This window comes from Trichosurus vulpecula, chromosome 3 (assembly GCF_011100635.1).
Source record: "Trichosurus vulpecula isolate mTriVul1 chromosome 3, mTriVul1.pri, whole genome shotgun sequence".
NCBI lineage: Eukaryota > Metazoa > Chordata > Mammalia > Diprotodontia > Phalangeridae > Trichosurus > Trichosurus vulpecula.
Genome location: NC_050575.1, coordinates 32,352,001 through 32,364,857, shown reverse-complemented (window position 1 = coordinate 32,364,857; position 12,857 = coordinate 32,352,001). Strand labels below are relative to the sequence as shown.

The following is a 12,857-nucleotide window of genomic DNA, read 5'->3' as shown; positions in this document are numbered from 1 at the left end:
TCTGAGCTGGGTGCCAGCCTCCCTGACAGCCTGACAATTAGGCTGGGAGCATTACCAGGGAAATTCCATCTGTCAGCTCAATAGCAAGTGAACACATAAGACTCCACTGCCCATAGGGATATAAATCTCCTCTGCTCTCAGCATATAGTTCACAGCATGTAACCATTCACTGGAAACCTAGCTTTATTATTCCCTCAGACCTGCAGATTCATAAACCTGATAAGTCAGTATAACATTGTACAGAATTAGAATGAGCTTGGTATAAATAATGAGAAAAACTTATTTCTTTCCCCTTTATTTTCTGTGCTCCCATCATAGCTTGCTCAGGATTGTTAGAATTCTATAGCCACATCATTCTCAAGAATGACTTGGAACTTTAAGGAAATTGCTTTGCCTAGATGGTATAATGTGTTTGGGAATATGTATTGTATTGTCTGTATGTATGGATACGTACTTATTTGTATAGTGTGTATGTACATGTATGTATATGTATGAGTGTATGTATATATTCATGTTCATGTGTATTTGTATGTGTATTGTATATGTACATGTGTATATGTACATGTGTATATGTTTATGTGTGTGTTTTAAGTAAGAGATATTGGTCATTCTGCTTATATCTCAAGGTTATTTGTCCTAGACTTTGTTCCTGTGGCACTGGGGTTGGTCATTAAGGATATGAACACATACAGAATTTATGAAGAAGTGTGTATGGTGACCTCAAAATAGTTCTGAATGAAAATTTAGGTCATGGCTCTGACACTAACTGCCTATGTGACTTTGAGCATCCTCTTTCTGGGTCTCAGTTTCTCCATTTGATAGGTTTTATAAAGATGATCTCTAAGGGCCTGTCTAAATGATATTCTATGACTCATCAAGTTAGAAGGAAACCTGAGGGATCATTTGGTCCATTCCCCTGTAAGAGTAAGGCAATAAACACAACATCAATGATAATCGTGTAGTTCTGTATCACAAAGTATACAAGACTCTTCACATAGAAGGTAGAAGAAGTAAACCATTTATTCAGGCACCAGAAAATCATATCCCGTAACCAAATTTTCAGCTCCCACAGCCAGTCAGTCCACTTTATCATAACAGCAAGGAATTTAAAACACCATATCACAACCTGTAGCCTGGCCATCCCAAAGCCTCTCTGACCCTCTGTTGGCATCTCTCCCAAAACAAACTCCCAGTATAGCTAAGTCAGCCTGTTTGGTTCTAACAATCACGAGGGCGGCCAGGAGTAGCTATAACATCTCTCTCTCAGCATTTCCTGGGACATAATATATTTTTCCTGTCAGGAAGCTCCTCCCACCACATGTATCTTAGGCTTCCTGTGATGTAAGCAGGTTATATGACCTAGTAATGGGTGGGAAAGATCTTCAAATCCAAATTGCTACTATATCCCCTGATTTTGGTTAAGACTACATTGAAATTATTCCTAATAGAGTGCTTCCTCTCCTTTTCTAGAAAGAGGACCTGTAAGTTTTCTTTATAATCATCCTCATCAAGATGATCTTCAGTCAGCAATAGTATGTCAGTCTTGGCTCTGTTCTAGTAGTGTGCATCATTTAGTTTGGCCCCCTACTTAGTTGGATGCACCCTTTCCCCTCCTTCCTTTTGTGTTGCTTCATTCATCTACCCTCGTTCAAGTTCATAACTTAAATACATCACACAATTAGGTTAGTAAATGCGTAGCAAAACAGGTGCATTATTCATGTGTAACATAAGCTTATTATTCTCTTCAATTCCAAGATTGTCTCTTCCAAATCAGAACCCCATTTTAGGTTGGAGTCCTTTTCCCATTTCTTCAGTATCCCAGACAAACCATGAAAGCTTTTCTGATATTAGTGAACAAACAAAAACATAGGATCTTGTGAACATTATTCTATGGTCTAGGAAGCCTGGATCCAGGATCTCACTCAGGCCTCTGTCTCTCCTTCAATTGTGGCAACTGCTCAAATGCCCAGAGACTAACACCCACAGGGAACACACTACTGGTTAGAAATCTAAGATCAACTGTGGCAGGTGGACAAACATATATTTGAGTTGATCTCAAGTGCCATTGTGTCTCTCCAGGGCTCTGTATTTCACCTTCAGGTTCCTTAATCATGGCCATGCTCCATTCTTCACAGTTACCCTGTAAGCCCAATCATTTACATGCAGTTCCAAACTGAGTCAGTGTCATCAATTTTTCTCCTTTATTAGCCACATTTCCTCTACAGAGGTATGAGGGAGGCAGCCATTCCATTTTGAGATAGTTGCTGTTAGAAAGGTTTTCTTTACATGCAGCTTTAAAAAATTTGCTTCTTTGCAACCCAGTGCCCCTTGTTTTCTGGATGATAGCCCTTCACGTACTTGAAGACATCATTGTGTTAGAATCTTAAGGTCATCTGCGCAGGATAAAGAAAATTTGAGATGGGCCAATCCTGAATGTTTATGACCATAGAAATGTATGGTGTAATAATCTAAGCCCTGGCAAAGGCTTGAAGGCAGTAGATTTATCTACCTATGAAAATAAGTTTTTTTGGTGGGTTTTTTTTTTGTCTAACTTGCTGTCCCTCTAAAAAAGTTGGCTACTCTCTCCTATTTCCCATTCTATTCCTCTTCCTCCCTTCTGTCCCTTCCCCTTCATTCTCTTCCTTCCAAGTGAGTTCATAGCCATACTTTGAGGGATAAGTTGCTGAAAGACTTTACCACTGGGCCCAGTTCCACTGAGAGTGACACACAAGATAGTTCCTTACTGTTTTCTACAGGAACTGCTGCTGGGGCCCTAGAGGCCACTGAGTACTTGGACAGTATAGATTGATGGTGGCAGGTTCTCCCTTTGCCCAGGCTGCTGCTGGCAGAATATGGGAAAAAATAGGAGAAATTAGTGGTATTCTCAGTATGGCTAGGAGCTGAGAAATGAAACACAAAGTGTGAAATAGTAAAATTAATGAAAGATACAACTATATGGAATTTAGCCACAAGTGGGGTTATCTCCAGCATCCAGCATCTCCTCTTCTCATCCCCCCTCTCTGTGTTCAGTGTGCCAGCCCAATTTCACAGTTTCTTACTAAAGAACTTTTCTCCAAATGCCCTTCATTATTCAGATTTCTTATCATTTTTTTTCTTGGAAAGTAGTGCAGCTCAACCCTTGACAATATAGTTAACCAGGATGGCCTTCTGCAGTATTGCTACAAGCAGGAAAAAAGATGCTGGAAGCCCTGAATTGAAATGAAAATAGATTTATTCTCCTATCCTTCTCACTTCTTTACAGGCCCTGATGTCACATTTTTTTTTTTTCCACAAACAAAATGAGCCTAGGTGATTAAATAAATGCTGACAGTTTGATTTGTTACTGCTTTGTTATACTGTGAAGTTCATTTACTCAAAATAATTCACGTGCATGTTTGAAGTATCCAGGCTCTGGTAATTAATTTTTAGCTGCATTGATTTGTCTATGCAGATCTCTTGGTAATTATGTGAAGAGAGAGTTAAATATCTGAGAAGCTGGTTGTTTTGGGTGGTGGTTTTATTTTTGGAAATTCTTCTTTCAAGAAATAGGGGATGGACAAACCAGAGTACTGAATAAGAAAAGCTCATGTTTATGTAATTCTTTAGAGCATACAGAGCTCTTCTGATAGGATCATAGATCTAGAGTTGCAAGGGAGTTCAGAGGTCATCTGTTCCAACCCCATTTACGGATGAGGAAACTGAGCCCCAGAGATGTTGTGATTTGCCCAAGGTCACACAGTTAGTAAGTGGCAGAGCTAGGATTCAAACTTGAGCACTGTGGCTCCTACTTCAGAGCACCATACTGTTCCAATTTTCTTTGCTTCTATCCCATGAGTTAGGAGTAATGAGGCAAGATTGATGCCAAGGTTTTTATGATCAAACAATCTGTAATTAGTTGAAACGAGTATTTTTAGTTTTGCTAAGTCTTGCCTTTTAAGTCATATTAAGTGAGAATTGGAAAGGAAGCCAGAGGCCCCAGTAACCCAGGTCTTTATTAAGCTCTGTCCTAGAAAAACTTCTAGTGCCTGTGATGATATGACCTAATTTAGGGCAAGAGCCCTGGAGGCAAGATACCAGATTGAGTTTTCAGTGCTCTTCCTATTGCAATCATGACCCTGTAGCAATATGAATATGGGCATGTTACAAAATGATTTGTGCCACCATTTCCACAACTCTAATCCTTTCTTCTCTAATGGCCTCTGAAGAATGAATATGAATGGTTGCAAACTTCCATTCACAAACATAGGCTTTCTTTGGACCTATGTGAATATTTAGCCAATGCAGGCATATATGGCCAGGTGTGCTAGAAGTAGGATTCGAGGACTTGAAGCTCCAAAGTGTGACAACAACGTGAGTGACTCCATTGTGATATAAAGCAGAGAGCACTAGAACGAGCAATCAATGAATTAACAAATATTTATTAATTGACTTTGTGCCCGGCACTGTGCTGAATTCTAGAGATATAAAGAATGAAACAATCCCTACTCACAAAGGGAGGAGAGATATAGGATGATAGCTTGAGGGGATGGTGAAGTCTAGTTGATGTTTTTATATGGATAGATATGGGCATATTTGAAGGCAATAGGGAAGAAATAGTTGATAGGGAGAGGTTGGAGAAGATAGGAAAGACAGAGACAGAGTAAGGATGGAGAGACAAAGAGAGGAGGGAGAGAGAAGATTGGGGGAAGAGAAAGGGAGAGAGAGAGAGAGAGAGAGAGAGAGAGAGAAAGAGAGAGAGAGAGACAGAGAGGATACAATCTGCTAGAGGAGACAGAAGGGGATAGGAATCAAATAAACATGTAGAAGAACTGGTCTTGGCAAGAAGAAGGGTGACTTCTTTGTTAGCCACTGAGAGAAAGAAGAAGAGTAGCAGATATTGTCAAGGGGTTTTGAGATGAAGATAATGGTAGAATAGAGAGCTCACAATGAGTGGTCTCTTTTTTGGTGTAGTAAAAGACAAAATTCTCAGCTGAGAGAACAGGGGAAGGAGGCTTCAATAAGCAAGAAAAGGTTTGGAATAGCTTTTGTGGAGAGTAAATTAGGGAATTAAATAAGGAGGAATAAAAGGACTGCCTTAATGCAGTCTAAGTCTGGTAGAGTTTGGATACCATGGCTTTGTAACGTATGCAGTTAATGTGGTTATTAGATTTTCTTCAGCTCTGTTCAGCAGCTCCTGAGTAGGAGTGAAAGAGGCAGATGGTGGGAATAATCCAAGTTTTGGCAAGAGAAGATCAGCAGTTGGACAAGGGATTCAAAGAGCAGACAATAGTATAGAAGTGAAATGGCTAACTATTGGGATGAAGTTGGAGAGGGAACAGAGTAAAGTCAGAGCAAAGATAATGGCCTGAGAAAGTACAGAAGTTTGGAGGCAATGGACGTCTTGATGAGGGCAAAGATGAGCTGTAGGAGGGGTAAAGCATAGGGGAAGGCGGAAAAATAGGGGGTTATGGTCAGATGGAGGAATATCAGAGTTTCTAATTAGGGGAGTAGAACACATGGGTAGTGTCAAGACTAATCGTGACAGTAACTATATATGACTGAGGTAGAGTGAAGGAGTAGGTCATGCAGTTAAGGAAGATGAAGAAATGGGAGTTTAAGGAGTTTGAGAGAGTAATACATTAGTAATAAAGTCCCTTAGTGTAAGGGAAGGAGTTATTGTACCAGGTGCCTGAGAAAAGAGAGAGAATGACTTAAAGGAGATGGGATATTACAGCTGCCATAATTTTGATTGGGTGGAATTTTGTAATTGTGTGGACTTTAAAAGCCACAAGGTTACTGAATAAGAGAGTAACAGAGTGCACAGAAATGACAATACAAGGAGCATTGCAACTTTCTCCCTTAGACTTATTGTGATGGATAATGTGAAAGTGCAGCAAATGATGGAAAGGATAATTAAGCATGCATTGTCATCAGATGGCAGTGAGGTCTTTTGTGGGTGAGGGGGATGGTGGAGCAGGCTGGATCTTGGACTATCTGAGATTTCCAATGCCTATTGTTGGGAACCTAGAAGTTCATTTAGTCTCCAGGGCTACCCATTGGGCAATCTATAAGACCAGAGTGTTTGCAGGATGGCAACCAGTGTACCAATTGATCCTTTTTCTCATCCCATCTCAATAGGGCAAAAAAGAATGAGCATATTTGAGTCCATGTGTTTTTTTTTCATTGTCAATGAACACACACTATGCTATGTTATTTAGTCTGGGGCAGTGTGGCTTTTTCTTCACCTCACTGTACTTCTTTTCTGATAGAAGAATCTACTTGGAAACCCTTGTAGCACAAAGAATCATTCCTTATTTTTTAGTTCATCTTGCGTGACTTAGTAGATGTGCTTGCTTTCCTTGCTATCAGCTATCCTGTCCAGGGAATGGGACGAGACAAATGCTATTGGTGCTTTATTAGTCTGTATTCAATAAACAATTATTCAACTCAACAAACTTTATTTTAAACTTATCCTAAGCTCAGAAACAATGACTACACTTCTCACTGAACAATCTTAGGAATAAGAAATATCCATGCTTTGGAATCATTCTTTTCTGCCTTTGGAAACAACTCTGAGTGTTTGTTGAATTTTAAAAAAATGTTGTGGAAGAAAAATGAAGTTTGTAATTCTGCATATAAATATATATATAATATATAATAGATATGTGTGTAGATATATATTCTCTCTATTATATATACATATATGTGTGTGTCTGTGTGTGTATATATATATATATATATAAATTTCTTCAAGATTTCTAGTCTTCAATACTCCAGGCCAATGTGTACTGCCTAATCCCTGGGACCTACAGGTGTGAAAAATCAATTGTTCTGTGCAATCCTTATAACCCCCTAACAATTGCTGCCTTATTCAGTAACCATGTCTATGGATCACTGAAGCTTAGTCCTCTAAACTTTTGAGTAATTGCCATCTTACATGATAGTAATGGTTTATCAAAGCAAGAAATATGACAGCTGGCGCAGGAAAGGAAAAGTGACTGCAGTGCCAATGATAATTTGTAATTGTTAATTTAAATAGAATACTACTGTGCTTTGATAAATGATTAAGTCAATGATCTTAGAAAAACATGGAAAGACTTGCATAAAATAATAAAGAATGAAAAGAGCAGAACCAAGAGAACATTGTATACGGTAACAGCAATATTATTTTAAGAATAACTTTGAGGGAATAAATTATTTTGTCTATTATAAATACCCAATTTAACTATAAAGGACATATGAAGAAAGACGCTATCTACATCCAGAGAAAGAAATAATAAATCCATTTGTGTCTAATGATGGTCATCTCTAGGGTAGAGAGGGAGAGAAGGAAAAAAAAGAAAAAAAAGAAATTTACATGATAACTTTGTTGTATATTTAAAAGGAATTTCAAGTTACACATAATAGATTTGCAGCTTCATGTGTAATCATCTTTTTTATTATACTATGTTATAGAAATGCTTGTTTTATTCCATAATTAAAAATAAAATAAATGGGAAAAACACTATACCCTGATATTTGTAACAAATTTTACCTTTGTAATGGAAGTCTGACACCTTTTCAGAGCTCCTGGGATGGTGTCTTTCCATATGGAGAACCTGGGAAGGCTGATTTTAGGAAAATCATGATATTGAGGAAGGGAAGTACCTTTGAGACACTGGAGCACTTAAGGATGTTTTGTAACTGGTTCTACTCAGATAACCATAAGGTGAAGAAAAGGTTCTTTTTTTGGCTGTAGAAGGATTCAGAAAAGGGTGACACCTTCAACTCTGACCTCTTTTGCCTTATTTTATTTTGACTTATGGGTGAGAGACCATGCCAACCTTGGGAATTTCAAAATGTCAGGAGAGCAAGCCATAAGAAAAAGTTAGGCTTTCAATGTCCCAAGGAGCAAAGATTGGTTTTTGGAGTGATCTGATGAACCCTAGCTTACCAATAGTCAATTAGCTATGAACTTGGTGGGACCAATCCTATATAGGAACTGAACTAAGTTTCTAACCTAATTCACCAGAGATGGTAATACAGAGGGGACATGGGGGGAAGGTAGTGGTGGAGGCAGGATGTTCTTAGGTCGATTCTTCCTTTAAAGTGAGTATCTCCTTTAAACTACCTGATGTTAAGTGGTTAAGTTAGTTACAGTTACAATTACTAGTTACAGTCCCTTAACAATGGGAGGAATATAGCCAGTGGAGTCTTAAACCATGGCAGTAGAGAAAAGGAGACTCTCCCAAACCTTTAGGATACCTTAAAACTCTGAGAAGGAAATGAAGCCAGCCTGATTGAGACAAGAGAGCCAGAGGGTACTCATTCACCTTGTTGTGGAAAGAAAGCTGAGTTGGCAAGGTTGTGAGTCCCATGGTTAAGAATTTAAAATGCCAGTTTGTTGTTAAAAGATTGTTAATAATTTCATGTAGTTTCATTTTTATTCACTAATTATTTTCATAACTCTGAATGGGGTTCACAAAGGACTAAGTAGCTTAAGAGGACAGACAGCTTTCAAGAATCTAGAAAGGTCATTAGGAAAACAGTCCTTATTTGGTACCTGCTCACTGGTCCCAGAGCCTCTTGCTCATGGTAAAAGGACAAAAACAAAATGGAACATCAGCTTGGAAGGGTCTTAGGGGACAGCCCTGCCTTAGAGCATGGATCCACTTGGGTGGAGAAAGCCTTCTGGAGGTACAGATTTATTTCTATGGCTTGAGGAAGGCTGCCCTGTCAGTAAAGGGACACAAAAATCCTAGCAATGATGGAGGACTATAGGGCCCCCTTAGTGCAGCATTTACATTTTCAAAGGCAGATCTCTGCCAAGAGAGCCCCACTTAGACCTCAGAGGTTGATGTAAAAGTTCTGAGGTTGCATCAGCTCTCCTATTTATCTTTCAGAAAATGCTGCTTCAAAAGGTTTTAGGTCACTAAGGGTTTCTTTCAGGGAAACGAACGAGTTCAATTGATCCCCTTAGACCAAAGATCCTCCTGAAGAAATGCACCTTAGTTCCTGTTTAAAATTGACACTTTGCTGCTGCTTCAGGTCGAAATTCTTCATAAGAAATTTAGAGTCACCATCTAAAGGCAATGGTGTTTGGATTCTAGCATCTTAGAAGTGAAATCACCTCAGGTGTCTTTAAAATACTGGAAAAATTATTTTGATTGATATAAACAGGGAGAGGGAAGAACCTGGACTGTTTCTTAAAGAAGCTTAATTCTTTTATTTTATTTGGAGGAAGGAAGGCAGGGCAACTGGGGTTAAGTGACTTGCCTAAAGTCACACAGCTAGTAAGTGTGTCAAGTGTCTGAGGTCATATTTGATCTCAGGTCCTCCTGACTCCAGGACTGGTGCTTTACTCACTGCTTCACCTAGCTTCCTAGAAAGCTTAATTCCTGAGTGCATTCAGGATGTTGATTTGTTTACCCAGAAGTTAGGGAGAGATTAGGACTGGGGGAAAGGAGCAAATTCCATCTTTCCTAAACTGTTTTAAAGATGTGCATTAGACTTGATGCCTTAGGTCAGAATGGAACATTGAGGTGGCACAATCCCCTATATTGTAGAGATAGTCCTAGAGGCCTCCTTGTAGTAGACATCTGGCATCTATAGCTAAACATGTAGAGTTCTGATGAGCCCAGTGCTGAACTCTCTTAGCTGGTTTGTGAAATAATTAAAGTAACAATGAAAGAAAAGAGAGAGAAGAAGAAAAAAGAAAAGAGAGAGAGGGAGGGAGGGGGAGGAAGGAAGGAAAGAAGGAAGGAAGAAAGGAAGGAAGGAAGGAAGGAAGGAAGGAAGGAAGGAAAAAAGAAAGAAAAAGAAAGGAAGGAAGAAAAGGAAGGAGGTAAGGAAGGAAGGAAGGAAGAACAGAAGGAAAAAAGAGAGAGAAAGAAAGAAGGAAGGAAAGAAATGCTTCTATCTGCACTCTGGGTGCATTAGCATCTGGAATTGGATTGCTTGCTTCATCATGAGTTCTTTGGAAATGTGGTTGTCCATTGTGCTGATCAGAGTTACTAAATCTTTCAAAGCTGATTATCTCTGTAGTATTGTCCAGTTATCTCTTAATTGCCAAATCTAATAGCCTTTTCTCAATCTTTGTCCTTCTTGACATCTTTGCAGCCTTTGACATTATAAATCACTCTCTTCTCTTGAATGTTCTCTTCTCTCTAGGTTTTCTTGACTCTGCTGGTTCTTCTCCTACCTATATGACTGGTCCTTCTTTGACTACTGTGCTGGATATTCATTCAGGTTGCTCTTTCTAACTATGAGAATCCCCTAAAGTTCTCTTCTCCTTCTATACTATTTCACTTGGTGATCCTATCAGCTCCCATTGACTCAGTTATCAACTCTATGTTGACAACTTGCAGATCTATTTATCCAGTCCAAACTCCTACTCTCACTTTTCTAATTACCTATTGGACATCTTGAACTGGATATCCCATGAACACCTTAAACTGGACATGTCCAAAACTGAAGTCGCTATCCACCCCCTCCCTAAACTTTCCTTCTTAATGTTCCTATTATTGTTAAGGGCACCACCAGTACCTCAAAATCCCAAACTAGGTCTCCTCTATGACTCGTCACTCTCTTTTATTCCCTTTCCCATATCTAATCTTCTTAAAAATCCCATCAACTCTACTTTCTCCAACTCTCTTATATCTATCTATCTATCTATCTGTCTGTCTATCCTCTCACATTGCTTCTACCCTGGCTAACATTACAAAACAGGGAAATGATGAATGCTGGAGAAGATGTGGGAAAATTGAAACGCTAATGCATTGTTGGTGGAATTGTAAACTGATCCAACCATTCTGGAGAACAATTTGGAATTATGCCTAAAGGGCTATAAAAGAGTGCATACCCTTTGACCCAGCAATACCACTTCTATGTCTATATCCCAAAGAGGTTATAAAAACTGGAAAAGGACCCATGGTTACAGAAATATTCTTGCCTAGACTGTTGCAGTAGTGTTCTTATTGGTCTTGCTTCATCTGTCCCACTCCAGTCTATCCTTCATTCACTTGTCAAATTTATCTTCCTAAAGCACAAGTCTGACCTCCCCATTCAATAAACTCCAGTGGCTCCCTTTTACCTTCAGGATTAATATAAAATTCTCCATTTGGCTTTTAAAGACTTCAATTACTTTCCCCTTCTTTCCATTCTTCTTACGCTTTATTCCTACCCCTTCCTCCTCCCCCATCCTACTGCTATCTCTATGATCCATTAACATTGCCCTCCTTGCTATTCTTAGAACAAAATATTCTAATTCAAACTTTCATGCATTTCCACTGGCTTTCCCCCATGCCATGAAATCTCCTTATCTCTGCTTCCTTGCTTCTTTGTCTTTTCTTCAAGTCTCAGTTAAAATCCTACCTTCTTCTCTGATAACGGCCTCATTTCTACTGAGTGAAATTTATAGGAATACAAGTCATTCCCCAATCGATAAATGGTGTAAGGATATGAACAGAAATTTTCAGAGGATGAAATTAAAGCTATCTCTAATCTACGAAAAAATGTCTAAATCACTATTGATTAGAGAAATGCAAATCAAAACAACTCTGAGGTACCACATCATACCTATAAGATTGGCTAACATGACAAAACAGGAAAATGACAAATGCTGGAGAAGATGTGGGAAAATTGGAACACTAATACATTGTTGGTATAGATGTAAACTGATCCATCCATTCTAGAGAGCAATTTGGAATTATGTCAAAGGGACCCAACAATACCACTTCTAGGTCTGTATCCCAAAGAGACCTTAAAAACAGGAAAAGGGCCCACGTGTATGAAAGTATTTATAGCAGCTCTTTTTGTGGTAGCAAAGAATTGGAAATTGAGGGGATGCCCATCAATTGGTGAATGGCTGAGCAAGCTGTGGTATATGAATGTAGTGGAATACTATTGTACTATAAGAAATGAGGAGCAAGCGGACTTCAGAAAAACCTGGAAAGACTTATATGAACTGATGCTGAGTGAAATGAGCAGAGCCAGGAGAACATTGTACACGTAACAATCACATTGTGTGATGATTGACTTTGATAGATTTAGCTCTTCTCAGCAATGCTAGGATCTAAGACAACTCCAAAAGACTCACAATGGAAAACACTATCCACATCCAGAGAAAGAACTTTAAATTTTGAATGTCTTTGGAAATATACTATTTTCTCTCTCTCTCTCTCTCTCTCTCTCTCTCTCTCTCTCTCTCTCTCTCTCTCTCTCTCTCTCTTTCTCTCTGTGTTTTGTTTTGTTTCTTCTTTCTCATGGCTCCTCCGATTAGTTTTAACTCTGCTTTACATCATGACTGATGTGAAAATATGTTTAATATGAATGCCTAAGTAGATCCTATGTCAGATTGCATGCTGTCTTGGGGAGGGGAGAGGAGAAAATTTGAAACTCAAAATCTTATGGAAGTGAACATTGAAAACTAAAAATAAATAAATTTTAAAAAGTAAATAATAAATAAAAAAATAAAACCCTACCTTCCGCAAGAAGCTTTTCCTGGTTCCTCTTAATGTTAGTACCTTCCTTTTAAGATTATGTTCCATTTATCCTGGGTAGATCTTGTTTGTATATAGCTGTTTGCCTGTTGTCTCCTGTATCGATTGTGAGATCCTTGATCTGTTTTTTTCCCTTTCTTTGTATCCCGATTGATTAGTATAGTGCCTGGCACATGTGAGGTGTTTAATTAATGCTTCTTGACTAGTTGTTTCTGACCTGTTTTTCCTTCTCAATATAGTGATTCTAATTAAAGAAAATCTTTCCTTCCTCAACTCTCACAAAGTATCTTCATCCTTAAAAAAACCAATTCCCCTCAAACCACAACTTAACATACTTTACATTTAAAGTTACCTGTTTATGCAGCTTATTGCTTATTAGATTGTAAGTGCCTCATCTAA

The 12,857-nt window shown here is 38.7% G+C and overlaps 1 protein-coding gene across 1 annotated transcript in view; it reads left to right on the top strand.

Moving 5' to 3' along the window:
* The window catches only part of SPOCK1 (SPARC (osteonectin), cwcv and kazal like domains proteoglycan 1), a 781,029-nt gene that overhangs the window by 451,697 nt on the left and 316,475 nt on the right, over window positions 1-12,857 (top strand). The window lies entirely within an intron of this gene.